This window comes from Nannobrachium achirus (assembly GCF_963921795.1).
Source record: "Nannobrachium achirus genome assembly, chromosome: 5".
In the NCBI taxonomy this organism is placed as follows: Eukaryota; Metazoa; Chordata; class Actinopteri; order Myctophiformes; family Myctophidae; genus Nannobrachium; species Nannobrachium achirus.
Window position 1 is genome coordinate 72,899,569 of NC_137814.1, and position 15,557 is coordinate 72,915,125.

Sequence of the window (15,557 nt, forward strand, 5' to 3'; positions counted from 1 at the left end):
ATATATAGTACCTGGAGGGTTCAGACAGTTCATTCCAATACTAGCTTCTCAGGGATTATGTTCTGATCCTTGTATTATTGCCATGAGACGGGTTGGGGTGGGGGGGCACATTTTGATTGATGTCTGTTTGAACATGAGATCCAGACACATAAAAGCTTCCAGCTTTTCTCACTGTACATCTCAGGAAGGCAAACCTATGATTATGGTCTGTGGTCTGGATGTTTGCTTGTGTAATTTGTCTCCCACGCTAGGCTTCACTGACCGATCCTCGGCTCTGTGAGGGAAGCCCGACTGAGTCCAATATCGTTTGAGTAATGCAGCCTTGATATGATCTATTTCCTGTGTGTGTGAGGGGTAATGACAGGTGAGAAATAACAAGTCAGGATCTGACTGGACGGAGAGATGGTTATCACTGAGCAGTGGCAGGATACTTCAGCACCACACACATGGTTATGCTCCTGTGCACCTGCTTGCACGTTATGCTTAATTATACATCTGTTGTAGAATGGTAGAATGGTGTCTCAGGGATTATGTTCTGATCCTTGTATTATTGCCATGGGAACCACAGTGGCGCCCACACTTTGAAATAAAGTTGCATAACCACTGAGAAACATTACATATTTGTCTGTCTTTTAATTTAGCCATTTTATTGATTTCATTCCAGGTTAAAGCTATACAATAACAGTCGGTGTCAAACGATAAGCTAAGGTAAGGTACTGTAAGCTAGTCATTTAATTTCGTTTTTTCATATTTTTCTTTCATCGGGTGGAAGAGATAGGAAAAATTATAAATGTAATAAGAAAATGTCACACAAACAACTCAAGTTGGGTTAAGGCAAGCATAGGGCTATTACATAATCGTCTAATCGTGATTATTTGACATTATCGCAATTATTTTGTCATAATCGTCATAATCGTGAATGTTGAAAAATTTCAGAAATAGTGGAAATAGCAGATCTACAAGCTCACAACGCGTCACGATAGATCGGCTATTTCCACTATCAAAGTTTTTTTTAAGTAGTAAGTTGTCAAATATGTCAGTAATTTCTTTGTATATTTAGGTTATGTGTCATATCTACCATGTACAACTTCAAAGCCTAAAAGCCAAACAGAAATGTAATTATCAACGACAAAAACAAAATTAAATCGTTAATCGCCAATTATTTGAGTGACAATTAATCGTCATGTAAAATGTCATATCGTGACAAGCACTTACTTTTCTAGACTTTTTTCTAGACTGAAATATGTTTTCCAAACTGTCTTCCTGTGTGACGCTGAAAAGCTGGCCCAAACCCAGTTGTAAAGCTAATGGTGCACACTTAAAAGAACTGGCTGAGTCTCTCTATTTATTATTCTACAAGTGTGGGTATGGGAACGGACATACTGTAATTGCAATAGCAAACACTTAAGAGAAAATACACAGTGGAAACCACCATAGAACAGTAATCACATGTAACAGTTGTACTTTAGCTGCTGGGGTTGTAAGTAGACATGACAGTTTGGTGTACCTCAGGGATTACTGAGTTATAAGATGACATATGGAATTTGCGGAAGTTGCATTAGGCAAAGTTTAATCTCGTATCACTCTTTGCTCCTCATGGCGGTTCCGTGCCGACCTGTACGACCTGAAACATATGTTTACATAGCTGAGAGTTATTCAAAGCTGCCAACAAATCAGCAAAGCAAATTAAGTAAATCAAACTAATTTATATATATAGTATACGTATATGGGCCACACACCATGTTTTGGTAGCCCTCCGTGTACATGTATATGAATGTACTGTAAATGCAGGAGATATAGAATTACATAAGAAAATGGGACTCTTGCCCTGGCTGCCGAAGAAGAGAATGAAAGGAGAAACTATATGGTAAATTATATCCTAAATGATTTTGAAGTAGTATGGTCAGGTAACAAACTACTGTTAAAATGCAATAGCTAATGTCTGACTTGGTCATGAATTACAATTGAAAGGGGTTCCTGCTGGCCTACTGGTCCAGGCACATACCACATACTGTAGGCGTAGATGCCTGACGGCATCGCCGGTTCGATTCCCGATCCGGACGTCCTTTACCGCATGTCACTCCCCGTCTCTCCCCCCATTTCCTGTCAGTCTACTGTCCTATCCAATAAAGGCATAAAAGCCCAAAAACTTGCAATTGAAAAACATGTTTTTGTAAGTAAACTAAACCGTTTCTCGGTTATGTACATCCATAACTTTCAAATTAATTAACGAATAGTAATTTCTCCACATTTCCTTTTCTTCCCTGTGGTGCAGTTCTGCTTCCACTGACAGGCTGAATTGCTGAATATAGAGTGAGGGTCGTTTATCAATCATCACTATGTAAATCTGATAATTGGGATTAGTTATACAGCCCTGTTTAGGGCAGTCTGTGATTATCAAACCTCGATATAACTTGATTTGCTGCGAGTGTGTCACAAAGACGGGTTGGGGTGGGGGGGCACATTTTGATTGATGTCTGTTTGAACATGAGATCCAGACACATAAAAGCTTCCAGCTTTTCTCACTGTACATCTCAGGAAGGCAAACCTATGATTATGGTCTGTGGTCTGGATGTTTGCTTGTGTAATTTGTCTCCCACGCTAGGCTTCACTGACCGATCCTCGGCTCTGTGAGGGAAGCCCGACTGAGTCCAATATCGTTTGAGTAATGCAGGCTTGATATGATCTATTTCCTGTGTGTGTGAGGGGTAATGACAGGTGAGAAATAACAAGTCAGGATCTGACTGGACGGAGAGATGGTTATCACTGAGCAGTGGCAGGATACTTCAGCACCACACACATGGTTATGCTCCTGTGCACCTGCTTGCATGTTATGCTTAATTATACATCTGTTGTAGAATGGTGTCCCGTGCCAAAAATAGCAGATCTAAAAACTCCCAATGAGATACATACACATACATACATACTAGTAAGACGCCTCAGGGCAACATGCAACTTCGTGCCAATTCTTGGCTATCTGGCCAGTGATGTGTATCGGACCAGTTACCCAATCTCAATAGTGCCTGTTGAGATTGGCAGAACATGCCCATATATGGGCATTACCAAATATGGGCATTCCCAGATATGCCCTTAATATTGATGACATCGGGACAGGGATCTCCATGGGCATAGAACAGACAAGGACGTAATTAATTTGCAAGTGCGATCTGCAAGTGCAGACATGCCCTTAATATTGATGACACTGGGACAGGGATCTCCATATATGGGCATAAAACGGACAAGGATGTAATTAATTTGCAAGTGTGATCTGGGAATGCCCATATATGGGCATGTTCTGACATCACATTGTCGACTATACATGGGCATAAAAGGGACATGAAGCCAGAGCATGATGTCAGACCAGCCCCTACACCACAGTGACATCAGTGCATGATGTCAGAGTGATGTCACAGTGATAGGGAACCAATAGACTAAAAATGTGTACTGACTGACTGAAGGAAGGACTGACAGACTGCAGACAGACAGACAGACGGAGACAAGCTGCGACATTTCTCATGGTATGCAACCTTCGGTCGCAATCACGTATAGATCTATAACTCAGGCTTTATGGTGAAATATGACTGGAGACTATCATGAGTGATCTTTCTTGCCAGTGATAACGTTTCCACTTCCAGTATCCAAATATTAATCATGTCCTGTTTACAAAACAGGGAAAAAAAAGGAAAAAATAAAAAGATCCCATGTGACTTGTTAATGTTTCTCGGTTTGAATCACACTGGTTTAGAAATGAATGACACATTCCTCTACCTCTACATTTATGGCGTAACTCCCAGAGAGACAAAAATTAATAGTCATGAAGTGTCTGGAACCCATGTAATGAAAGGCAGTTCTAAGAACACCCTTATTGAAGATGAAGTTAATTCAAAGCCAGCCGTTATGAATTTTATGACTGTTTTGTTGGGTTATCCCTGTCTTGTGTTTTGTCTGTCTGTTCAGAGACAGAACTTAGACCTTTATCTATGGAGTCAGATCAGTCTCAAAATACTGCAGTTGTATACAAAACATAATGGGTTGACATTAACCCATTTAGGCCTAGAATTGTTGAATGCTTTAACCCTCGGTGCCGCGCTGTGAGCTTGTATATCTGCTATTTTTGAAAAAGTCGTGAAAATGTGCAAATCTTTGAATATATGTATTTTCAAAGCAAACGTTTTTAACTCAAATTTTGCTTCTGGGGGGTCCCTGGAACTAAATATTTTGAGATGGGGGTCCGTGGCCAAATACATATAATTTTGGGGGTCCTTCACATGAAAAGGTTTGAGAACCACTGACATAGCAGTCTCTCAAAACAGACTAAGGCGGCATTCACACAGGCACGTTTCATTGCGATTAAAACGAATCCTCTAACGTATTGTCGGAAAATACACAACGTTTGGGCATGTGTGAAGACACATCCGTATTCTTTTTCGAATCAAAGAAACGAATGCAAATCCACAAAAAAACGGTGGTTTCGATTCGCTACAGCAAACGCTTCACTGTTTGTGTGAATCCATCCGTCTCAAATACAGGCAATATATAGAGCCATGTGCGGGTTAAATCCATAGTTATTTATAAAAGGTTAAATCCCCCTCCAGACCGTCTACTGTCATTAGATTTCTGACCATTCTGGCCGCCTCCTCCCCTCATTGATTTAATTTCTGATCACCGCTCCCTCGATCGCACATAGTGTATTATTTGTGAGGAGTTGCTCACAGTTAGATGAAGGAAAGTGCCACTGGAGTCACTTGTATATCACTAGAAAATCGCGGCCGCTGACGCGGCCGCTCATATCTAGAAATCGCGCCCTAACGGGCGCTCACATTTACAGATTGTAGTGGAAGACTGGAAGTAGCGGAAAAATACTGGGAGGGGAGAGTATTGAAAGTTGGCTGTACTGTTGGGAGTAGATTGAAGTGCAAGTAGCGGAGAAGTACTAAGAGGGGAGGGGGATTACGTGAAATTCTCCGCCCTCACTGGGGACAGTGGAGAGGCTCAGACAGCAGCAGCACGTAACAGCGTCTTACATGCATGCACTTACTTGGGGGGGGGGGCTTGGCTTCCAATTCCAAAGTTGACCAAGTGCTTTCAATTAAAGTTATAATTATTCCATGGTTGCATCTTGAACAAATCAGATGAAGGCTGTTTGAGCTGAAACACGCCCCTTACTCCATTGGTGTCGGTGAGGAAAATAATGAATAATTGAGGACTGTTCTGCTGCCTTTCTCCATGCCGTTGTAAAGTTTCACTTTCGGTTTAGACCCACGGGGACTGTAAGCGTCTCTCTCACTCACTCTCACTGTCTCTCTCTCTGTCAAGCCTCTCTCTCTCTCGCTCTCTCTCACTGTCTCTCTCTCTCTCTCTCTCTCTTGCTCTCTCTCTCTCTCTCTCTTGCTCGCTCGCTCGCTCTCACTCGCGTCTGCTGGCTTAGGCTTCACCACTGAGGCTTCACCACTGTCCTGTGTCCTGTGTCCTGTGTCCGTTGCTTGAAGTGGGCGTGGCCTCTAAGCCACTTGTAAATATAAGATATAATATAATATAGGCCGATGTGTGGGTCTCTCGCCCTCGCTCGCGCGCTCTCTCTCTCTTGCTCTCTGTGCAATCATGTCCAAATGGAGACGCTTTCCACTGTCCTCCATTCTTTCAATAAATACAACCATTCTGCTTCTTGTTTCATGGTGTGGTCTCTACTAGTGAAATGTAGTTGGTACAACGTAGGTTCGGGAGGAAATACCACACAGGGAAACAATCTCCTCCCACCAACAGTCCCCTAATCACATCTTGATATCAATCATCCAGAGCTCACCTGCTGGCTGATCACAATCCGCCCCTATTTCCGCCTACCTGGCCAATCAATGGTTGTATTTATACTCCTTCACAGCTGCCACCATTCATGCTCAGTTACTTTTGCACCCCACCCCCACCCCTTCTCCTCCTATTGCATAAAATAAACATCATCTGCATCAACTAATGATCTTCTCCATGTATTCCATCTTCTACAGGTTCCAAAGGGGGGTCTTGGTCAGTATTGAACTGCCATCGACCACGGGCCCCAGAGCCAAATCTGTTTTTTTTACACTCCATTGATAAATGAGCCGAGGGCCATGGAGCAGAAGAGCTTTTATGGAGCACAGCATTCTACCCATGCTACCAAGCGCAGCAGTCCTACATGCAGCCGCTCAAACGCAAGGTCAAGTCCAGCCTGTCATCTGCTGGATCTTCCACGCCAACACCTGCACAACTTAATCCTGCTGGACCCCCCAGGATGTGCCCTTCAATGGCTACCCGGGCACAGAAGGCTGCTCTGGGAAAGCATAGCAGACCAAAGACAAGGGCAGCATTGAACCGAGGCCGGGTCAAGAGTCTGTCAAGTGAACCAGTGCTCAGGAATCCCATTCCGAAACGAGCGGTGAGTTTAGTGATTATATCGCCTTCTACCACTTTTTCGAGTCACGTGTTCAAATACTGGATTCTGATTGGCTAAATTCCGGAGGTTATGACAGAACAACTGCCGCAAAGTTGTGTGAGGACTTGTCACATTTTCCAAGATCACTCCGCACATCCGGGTACTTTGTTTCCTTACCGGGGATTTTGAACACCTTTCAAACCCAGTGCCACAACAACAACAACAATGAGTGACTTCACGATAAACTTTGATTTACTCGGTGGATTATCTATGGACGAGTGGTTGGATTCTTTACAAGATGAAGAGAAACCCAGTGCCAGTAAGAGACACTCGGATATATCCGAGAAGGAATTAGATGCGCTCGAGTTATGTCGTAGTGAGCCCGGTACCGTCAAACAAACTAACTGGAGTACGCGGTGTTTCCAGACCTGGTGCACACAGAAGAAAATTGTCACCGATTTGACAACCATCGGCAAAGAAGATTTAAATAAGATACTACGAGAATTCTACGCTACAGTCAGAAACGCTAAAGGTGATGAATATAGTGTCAGTAGTTACGCTGGTCTGCGAGCAGGAATTAATCGTTACATGAATGATCCCCCGTTGTCCCGAGGCTGGAGTATAATATCTGACAGTGAGTTCAGTAGCAGCAATTCTGTTTTTGTCGCTGTGATGAAGAAACTGCGTAAGGAAGGAAAAGATACTTCGACCCACCATCCATCCATAACAGAAGCAGACTTTAATAAAATCAAACAATCCAGTGCTCTGTCTCCTGCAACACCCCATGGATTGTTACATAAAGTGTGGTTCAATATACAGCTACATATGGGGCGACGCGCAAATGAGGTTTGTTTATTATTATTATTTGTATTATTACTTTACTACTGACTTGTGTATGCACCTTGTGGGACTGGCTCTAATCTCGTTGTTCACTGAACCTGTTCTGTGTAATAATGACAATAAAACTATCTATCTATCTATCTATCTAGGGAAACCGTGCGCTGAAACCAGAGTCATTCGTCATACGTAGAGATGAACAGGGTCTTAAGTATGCAACGCTGACGTTCAATGAAGAGACCAAGAATCACAAAGGTAAGGTAGTTACAACTGTGTTTTCTTTCGTGTATATGGTAGATGTGGTAGAACTATCTATCTATCTATCTATCAAAGATTACTCTGAGAAAAACAAAGAAAGGCTGCGTGGATTCATGTATGAAGAAGCCGGAAACCCACTGTGTCCAGTGGCTTCTCTGGAGAAATATCTTTCACTGTTGCCACCTGGAGCGCCTGCGTTCTACCTTCATCCAAAGAAGGATTATTCCAAGGGTCCATGGTAAGTTCATTGCCTTAATTTGTCTATGCTGTTTTTTATAAATAGTCCAGTTTTTCACTGCCCTCTAGTGGTTGCTGTATCAACGTCACTATGCAATTGCATTATGTGTAGACTACACTTCATTGACTCAAATGTTTATTTTTCACGGTTTATTGTTCCTAGGTATGCAAAGAGACCCCTGGGTGTACACTACCTTGGAGAAATGCTGCCTAGGATTTGTAAATTGGCTGGAACGACAGTGTACACTAACCACTCCTTAAGAGCAACAACTATCCAAAAGCTTTCAGATGCAGGACTTGAATCGAGAGAAATCATGTCAGGTATATACTTACATTTTCATATTTTTTTCTTCTTTTTTGTTAAATGAAACTAGCTTTTTCTATTGCAAATCTTAAAATCTTCAGTGACAGGGCACAAGAATGAGAGCTCTCTACAGTCCTACTGGTGTCCAAACATGAAGGAGAGGAGGAACTGGAGCACAATCCTGGCAACAGGAGCTTCTGCTGCAGGATCTTCTGCTGGGGTTGGTGCAGGATCTTCTGCTGAGGTTGCTGCAGGCCCACAAAAACGCCCTCTGCCAATGGACTCCCACACACCAACAGCAGCAAAACGTCTTACCCCTGACAACTACTTTAATAACTGCACCTTTTCAGGAAATGTCACCATAAATATGAATGAACATCATGACAACAAGTAGCCTAGGCTATGATGTATTTTTTGTTTTTGCAATCACTGGGAGTGGGGCTATATGGTGTTTAACACTTATGTTGCAATGATTTTTAACGGCCAATGTCCCGCGTTGCCATGGTTACCATAGACTTCCATGTAATTGTGCAAGTGTGTAAAAAGTGCACGCCCATGCCTAGATGATGCACCACGTGTGTAGATGCTGTTCACAGCTTTCAAACAAAAAAATCCGCTTGGAAATCCGTGCAGGCATTCATGATTTATCAGCCATTATGTTTTCTTCAGATGTAAACAAACATGGCTGCCATGTTTGAAAGAATGGGTTGGTATGGGGGTTAAACATGCAATTTCGCGATCGCGATCATGCCTAATACATTTCTGGAGGTCCAAAGAAAATTTTTGCAAAAAAAAAATTTGAATTTTTTTTTTTTTTTTTTTTCAAAAACGGCCCAAACTCGGGAAACTCGGGGTTGGCACAGCACTAGTACCAATACAAACTCGGGAAACTCGGGGTTGGCACCATATGTGTTAACAGCACAAGGCTCTGGTAGTAGGTACTCCTGGTTTACTCTGGGACGGGGTTCAACTCCCTGCGGTGCCCTGCTGACTTATTCACCTTTTGTCCTGTTGTCTGATTCAAACTTGTGGGACTATATGCTGTGGCGGATGTATATGTGCATTCTGAAACAATTAATGATTGTAAACTCAAGAACTTTGCAAGTTACAACTATGTGTTTTCTTTCATGTATATGGGAAAAAGTGGTAGAAAAGCTATTTACCACTCGGGGTCGGACATTATGCTCTGATAATGTCCTGTGTGAGGGTGTTATCGGACTCGGCTTCGCCTCGTCCGATCACCCCCTCACACAGGACATTATCAGAGCATAATGTCCTCTCACTCGGGGTAAATTGCTTACATATCAAACAGCGGTGTGTTTCTGTATTGTAGGCTGTGGTGTAAAGTAACTATAGTCTAATACTATTACAAGTACAGTTACTTTACTCGAGTATTTCCAATACTCCAAATACTGTACTTTACTCCACTACATGTGTTTGAAAACTTTAGATACTTTTCAGATATAAATTATAATAATTATAAAACACACTTTAACCACTTTAGCTCTATGTTATACCATGGCTATTTGAAAATAGCCGATCCACAAGCTCACAACTTACACATCAGCTATTTTCAAACATTTAGTAGCCTACTTTTGGTACTTTAAGTACATTTCGATGCCTACACTTTCATAGTTTCTCGAATTCTCATATTTCTATAATGCAGTATTGATACTTTTACTTAAGTAAAACATGTGAGTATTTAATTGATTGAAGAATTTATTCATGGAAGGTTGCATAGGAAAAAGTGCAGTTTCATGACGGTACAAATCAATGGTACAAGGTCAACCAAAAGGAGATCCTAGTAAGCTTTTCAGCTTATTTACACAGGAACCACTTCATGTATCTCATAACATTGAAAGACAGACACCACAGTACTTTGCATAGAATATCATCAGTAACCAAAATCATAAAGTCATAAAGAAGACATAACAGGTAAATACAATAGAAAGAAATAGCAGATATTTACAGTGAAAAAGGGGAGGTAAGTATATGGGCTTAGTCTATTTAGTCTATTTATTTTTAATCTGTTCTGTTCTGTATTTCAGGGCAGGCCTGTGGCTCCACCTTCAACTTCAGCAGCCAATTTGCCAGAAGTTCCCAAGGCCCCGGCACACAAGCGAATGGTTCAGAAACGAGGGGTGAGTTTAATGATTAATAGGAAAGCTGGCTACTATACAGCATTTTTTATTTGTGTTTTCTACACTATAGGGACATCACTGACCATTTTCTGTTCTGTATTTCAGGGTAGAGAAATAGCTTGAGGGGTTAAGCAGCCAGCCAAGCCAGCCAATGAGCTTCGGCTACTGGGGTTAAAAGATCGTGAGATCTTTCAACTGAAACAAACTGTATATGACATCAAGCTACACAACCATGCGCTCAAGGAGGCTGCAGAGACTGACAACAACAATATCACCACACTCTCAAATGAAATTGCTGAACTGCGAGAGAAGCAAACCAGCCATGAAGCCAACATCAATTCCATGAAGGAGGCCTGCACTGCCAGAGACAACGCGAGAGCCAAAGAAGAACACTTCAGTAAAAGAGATCTTGTGAAGAAAACTAAAGCAGCTGAGGACCTGCATCGCAAGCAAATGGATGAGCTGACAATACAACTCAAAAGACAGACCAGGAGAATTTCCCAGCTGGAAGTTATAAGAAAACGTGCGCCTAAGGGAGTGTGCGATTTTAACGCGCGGTTGGTATGGTCCATAACGGGGGGGGATCATCAAATATTTTTTTTAGATCTTGGGGGGATCATGATTTTTTTCATTTTGGCTTTAGGGGGGCCATGCAACTTTAATTTGTCGAATTGTGTAATTAAAAATGCTTAGTTTGTTCTTTATCTAAATAACATCATCAAGTTAGTATACCCAGTTTCAACTATACATTGTCCCCTACATAGTTGATCGACTTGGTACATTCCAGTTGTTCTAATACATCCCTCGGCCCCTCCCCCTCCGGCTGCTCTCAGTGCGTCTCTGTGTTGTCGAAGTTCGCTGCACAGTGTGCAGTGCACACACAGGAGTTTCTCGTAGCAGCTGGACTGGATACATAGGCTAACAACCACCATATTTGTTACCAAGAGAGGAATATAGCATTAGAAAGAAAGGTGTAGTCTCTCTCTCTCTCTCTCTCTCTCTCTCTCTCTCTGCTGCGAAGTGGGAATTGGAGTCAGAAGGAGAGAGAAAAGACTCATGCACACTTTGTTGACTTGGTTGCTTGATGAATATCATGGAAAATAGATCAGTTACTCAATCTTTCTTTAGTTTGGAGTGTTTTTGTAACCCCACTACAAGTCTAGAATAAAAAATGTACTTGAGTAAAAGTACCTAAGTATTGTCAAATGAAAGTCCCAAAAGTAAAAGTACTCATTATGCAGAATGTCCTGTTCTTTAATGATATTTTAAAAATAGCAGATCTACAAGCTCACAATGGAAGGCACGCAGGACAACTAACAACAACCCATATAAAACAAACATTATACACTTGATTGAAGTTCTTTATGGGGAGATGTTATGGAAACTGTACAAGATCACCACCAAAGCCCTTTCAACCTTCTCAAAGTTGCATAACAGAGTATGCAGCATCGTGACCACTCGACCATACCAGTGAGTAGCCTATATATTTGATTAATTGCTGGCCAAATAAATCTATCAATTTATGAAACATTTGCGCAGACCCGACTTTCAGACTATTTCTCATTATTCTGTACATGTGTTGTTGGCCTGAAACATGATGCAACAGAAACACCTTGTTGTGAAAACATGCAGTATGCGTGCAAACACAGCCTGTGCGATTAGTCCAATATAATTAATTTCCTTATGCAAGATGAAGCTGTAGTATGTTTGTTGTACAGCCTACTACTCCTTTACATTCGTTTTTGCACCTGCTTGTCATCCATGCATTCAAATTATTATGTCCGGTATTTTTTATCAGATGTCTGATAAATTAAAAATACTAGCACGATAGCTTAATATATATATATATATATATATATATATATATATATATATATATATATATATATATATATGTATATGTTTATTGGGAAGGGGGGTCATGCATTTTTCTCAAGTCACACAGGGGGGACCACAAAACAATATTTTAAGGTTGTGGGGGGACCATGAAAAAAAAAAAAAAAGATATCACCTGTCAACCAGCACCCCCTAGTGGGTAAATAACGTACACTCCCTAAGAGGGCTAAACGTCACGCTGTCCGACGAGACACGTGAACGCGGGGCAGACTAGCAGCTCGGCGAGCCTGAAGTGTAACAATTCATTCCGATGGAGAACCGGTGTCCTGACATAAACATTCCAGAATTCAGTCTAAACGCTCTTGAGCGCCTTGCCAAAAAAAGCAAGAATGATGCGGGCACATTTGGGAAGAACTATATACATATATTTGCTAAATATAATTAAACTGCATACTGTCCTGACTGAAATGATTGTGTTGTGTTGTACTGCTGTACAGTGCAGAACCACAGTCCAAGACCAAGGACCTCACAAACTATCTTGTATATGAGGATTGCCTGCTGAGTCTTTTTCACGTGTCCTGTCTGTACCTACACCTGTAAAGTCAAGACCTCTGTGCGTGGAACTGATGCATCCATTCAGCAAATCTGTCCAGATTGTGATTACAGTCGCCGGTGGAACAGCCAACCGATTAGTGGGAGTATTCCAGCAGGGAATCTCCAATTGTCTGCTGCCATCTTAGGCCATGTTCAGACGACAACGCTCTGTAGAGAAAACTGTGAGGAAACAATGTAGTGTCCATGTGATTTTGCTAGGTGGCAGTGACGCAAGGATAGGCGCTTGTTTACCATTCACCATGGTAACGTGGCTGCAGTAGGCTGTATGCGAGCCATGGCATCACATGTGTTGTCGTTTCTTGCGTTTCCCACTGTCACACGGTGATGCGAGGGGAGACCGTTCTGTTTTCAACCCACGAAAATGTTGTTGTCGTCTATACGGAAGGCATATCTGATTTAATTTTGCGGAATTCTCATGGGAGCGGGCGAGCGGCGTCGTGTTAAGAGGGCCTTATTCACAGGCTCATCCTTTACACAGGTGAACAAGGTAGGCCAACACATTTATTGTACGTATATCTACATTTCCAGGGCTTGATTTCTCTGGATTCTCATTCTCAATGTTTTTCAAATTTCTCAATATCCATGCATTAGTTCCTGACTGCCCTCAAGCTAAAGACCATTGGTAAAACAACGTACCACAGGCATCTACGTATAACTACCTGGATCTGTGTATTTATTCAACATGGAAGAACATCCAGAATGGACTCCTGCGAACAATGAAATCAAACGATGGTGTCATCCTGGGAAAGGACATGAGGGCAGACAGTCCAGGACACAATACCAAGTATGGATCATACACTGTCTTGGACATAGAAACTGGCAATGTCATCGATGTTCAGCTGGTGCAGGTGAGATTGTATTCAGATGGTGAAATACATGATCTTTCCACTGTAAACAATGTGACAAGAGTTTCAGTCAGCGAACTCACCTGAAGAGGCACCAGAATACACACACGGGAGAGAAACCTTTCAGCTGTAAACAGTGTGACAAGAGTTTCAGCGTGTTGAGCAACCTGAAGACTCACCAGCGTCTCCACACTGGGGAAAGACCTTGCACATTTTGTTGTATGTAATTACTGTAACAAGGTGGATACAATTACTGTCTTCCCAGAGTAATGAAGTCAAGCATTCAAATAACATGGAGAAGGAGCACCATCAGGGACGTCTACAGAGGCACAATGGAGAGCCTACTTACCAGTTTTACATCGTGGTAAGGCAGTTGCACAGACAGAGACCGCAGCAGGGCTTTGAGAAGGGTCGTCCGCACTGCAGAGAAGATCACCGGATGTGAGCTGCCCAGTATGGAGGATCTCTACACCCAACGCTGCCTCAATAAATCCCTGAGGATTATCAAAGACCCCACCCACCCCCACAAAGGACTTTTCCCCCTCTAAAGTCTAAAAGGGTGAAGGGATACAAAATCCTGAAAGTAAGCACGAGCAGGCTGAGGAACAACTTCTTTCCCCAAGCAATCAGACTTTTAAATGCTAAGTGAATGTTTAATAACTCTCTGCACTTTGCACTATGCACTTTCTAGGACTGATTATAATGCCATGTTGCTTTGCTTACTATGTACTTTTATTGTAGGTCTTTTACGTTTTTATTCATGTTTTTATTATTGTATTGGAGCTTCCGAGCATACGTTTTTCACATGTATGTACCCTGGTGCATCTAAGTGACAAATAAAGTGAAATAATCTGAATCTGAGGGCCTGGTTCGCAGTCTGAAACTTCTTCAGTGATCTGGTGTCAAGATTGACACCTTCATAACAGACAGACACCTTTTGGTCAATGCATACCTAAGAGATAAGAAGCTAGGGGTGAAACACTATGATGTGTGGCATTTTGCAAAACGGTATATCAATAAGATAAAATCAAAGCATCATCTTGCTTGAATCTGTTCTACTACACATACTACAACAATATACTATTCTATTCCCAGCTGTTCTCGGAAGGTGGAAAAACTACGGATACATTCAATGAAAATGGCGTTCCTTTTTTCTGGTTACTCCTAATATGTGAGCAGGCCGTGTCAATAACCTTTTTCAATTTCATTCACCTGTACCAGGTGAGCCAGTGAATTCCCAGGCCCTGCACAGTGAGAAATGATTCCATAAAGATGAGTTTTCTTCCCTTATTTAACAAAGCCAGCCTTTTATAATATCCATTGGCTCATGGACGCTTCATTTGGACAAACAAACTTCTCCTTCATGGGGACATTAGATAAAGGTCCTTAGATTGTATGTAGAATGTTTCATGCAAATCTTTAAAAAATCCCAGGATAGAAACGGGTTTAAGTGTTTAACAAACTGCTCATCAACATCAATACGGATCAGATGACCAAGCACATTTTCTATATAATAAACGTTATAATAAAACATGCTATCTAAAATACATGTATGGTCAATGACGGTAGCAGCAAGTGCTACATTAACTCACTTAATGCCAAACGACTTTCAGATCAACTATCTCACTATGGACTTCCCTGAAAACATTTTTTTGGACCCCATTAAATCTAGTAAACATGATTTCAATCGCGATTTTGCATGTTCCACCCCCCATACAACCCCATCTTTCATACAGGGCAGCCATCTTTGCTTACATAACATGTAAAACATAATGGCTATTTTCTCCAGAATGCCTGAACAGATTTCCAATCTGATTTTTTTGTTTGAAAGCTGTGAACAGCCTGCACAAACATGGTGCATGATCTGTGCATGGGCGTGCATGATCTGTGCACTATAAATTACATGGAAGTCTATGGAGATTTATGGCAGGGAGAGCCCAAAGAAGGCATATTTAAATGGCAGTAAGTGTGTTAAAGGTGTATTCAGTGATAATGAAAGTGGCCGGGGGTCATCTTGTCCCTTACTGGCTTTACAGCGTGGAAATGTTTCGTTTGTAAGTTTGTATGTTTAGATTTTCTAC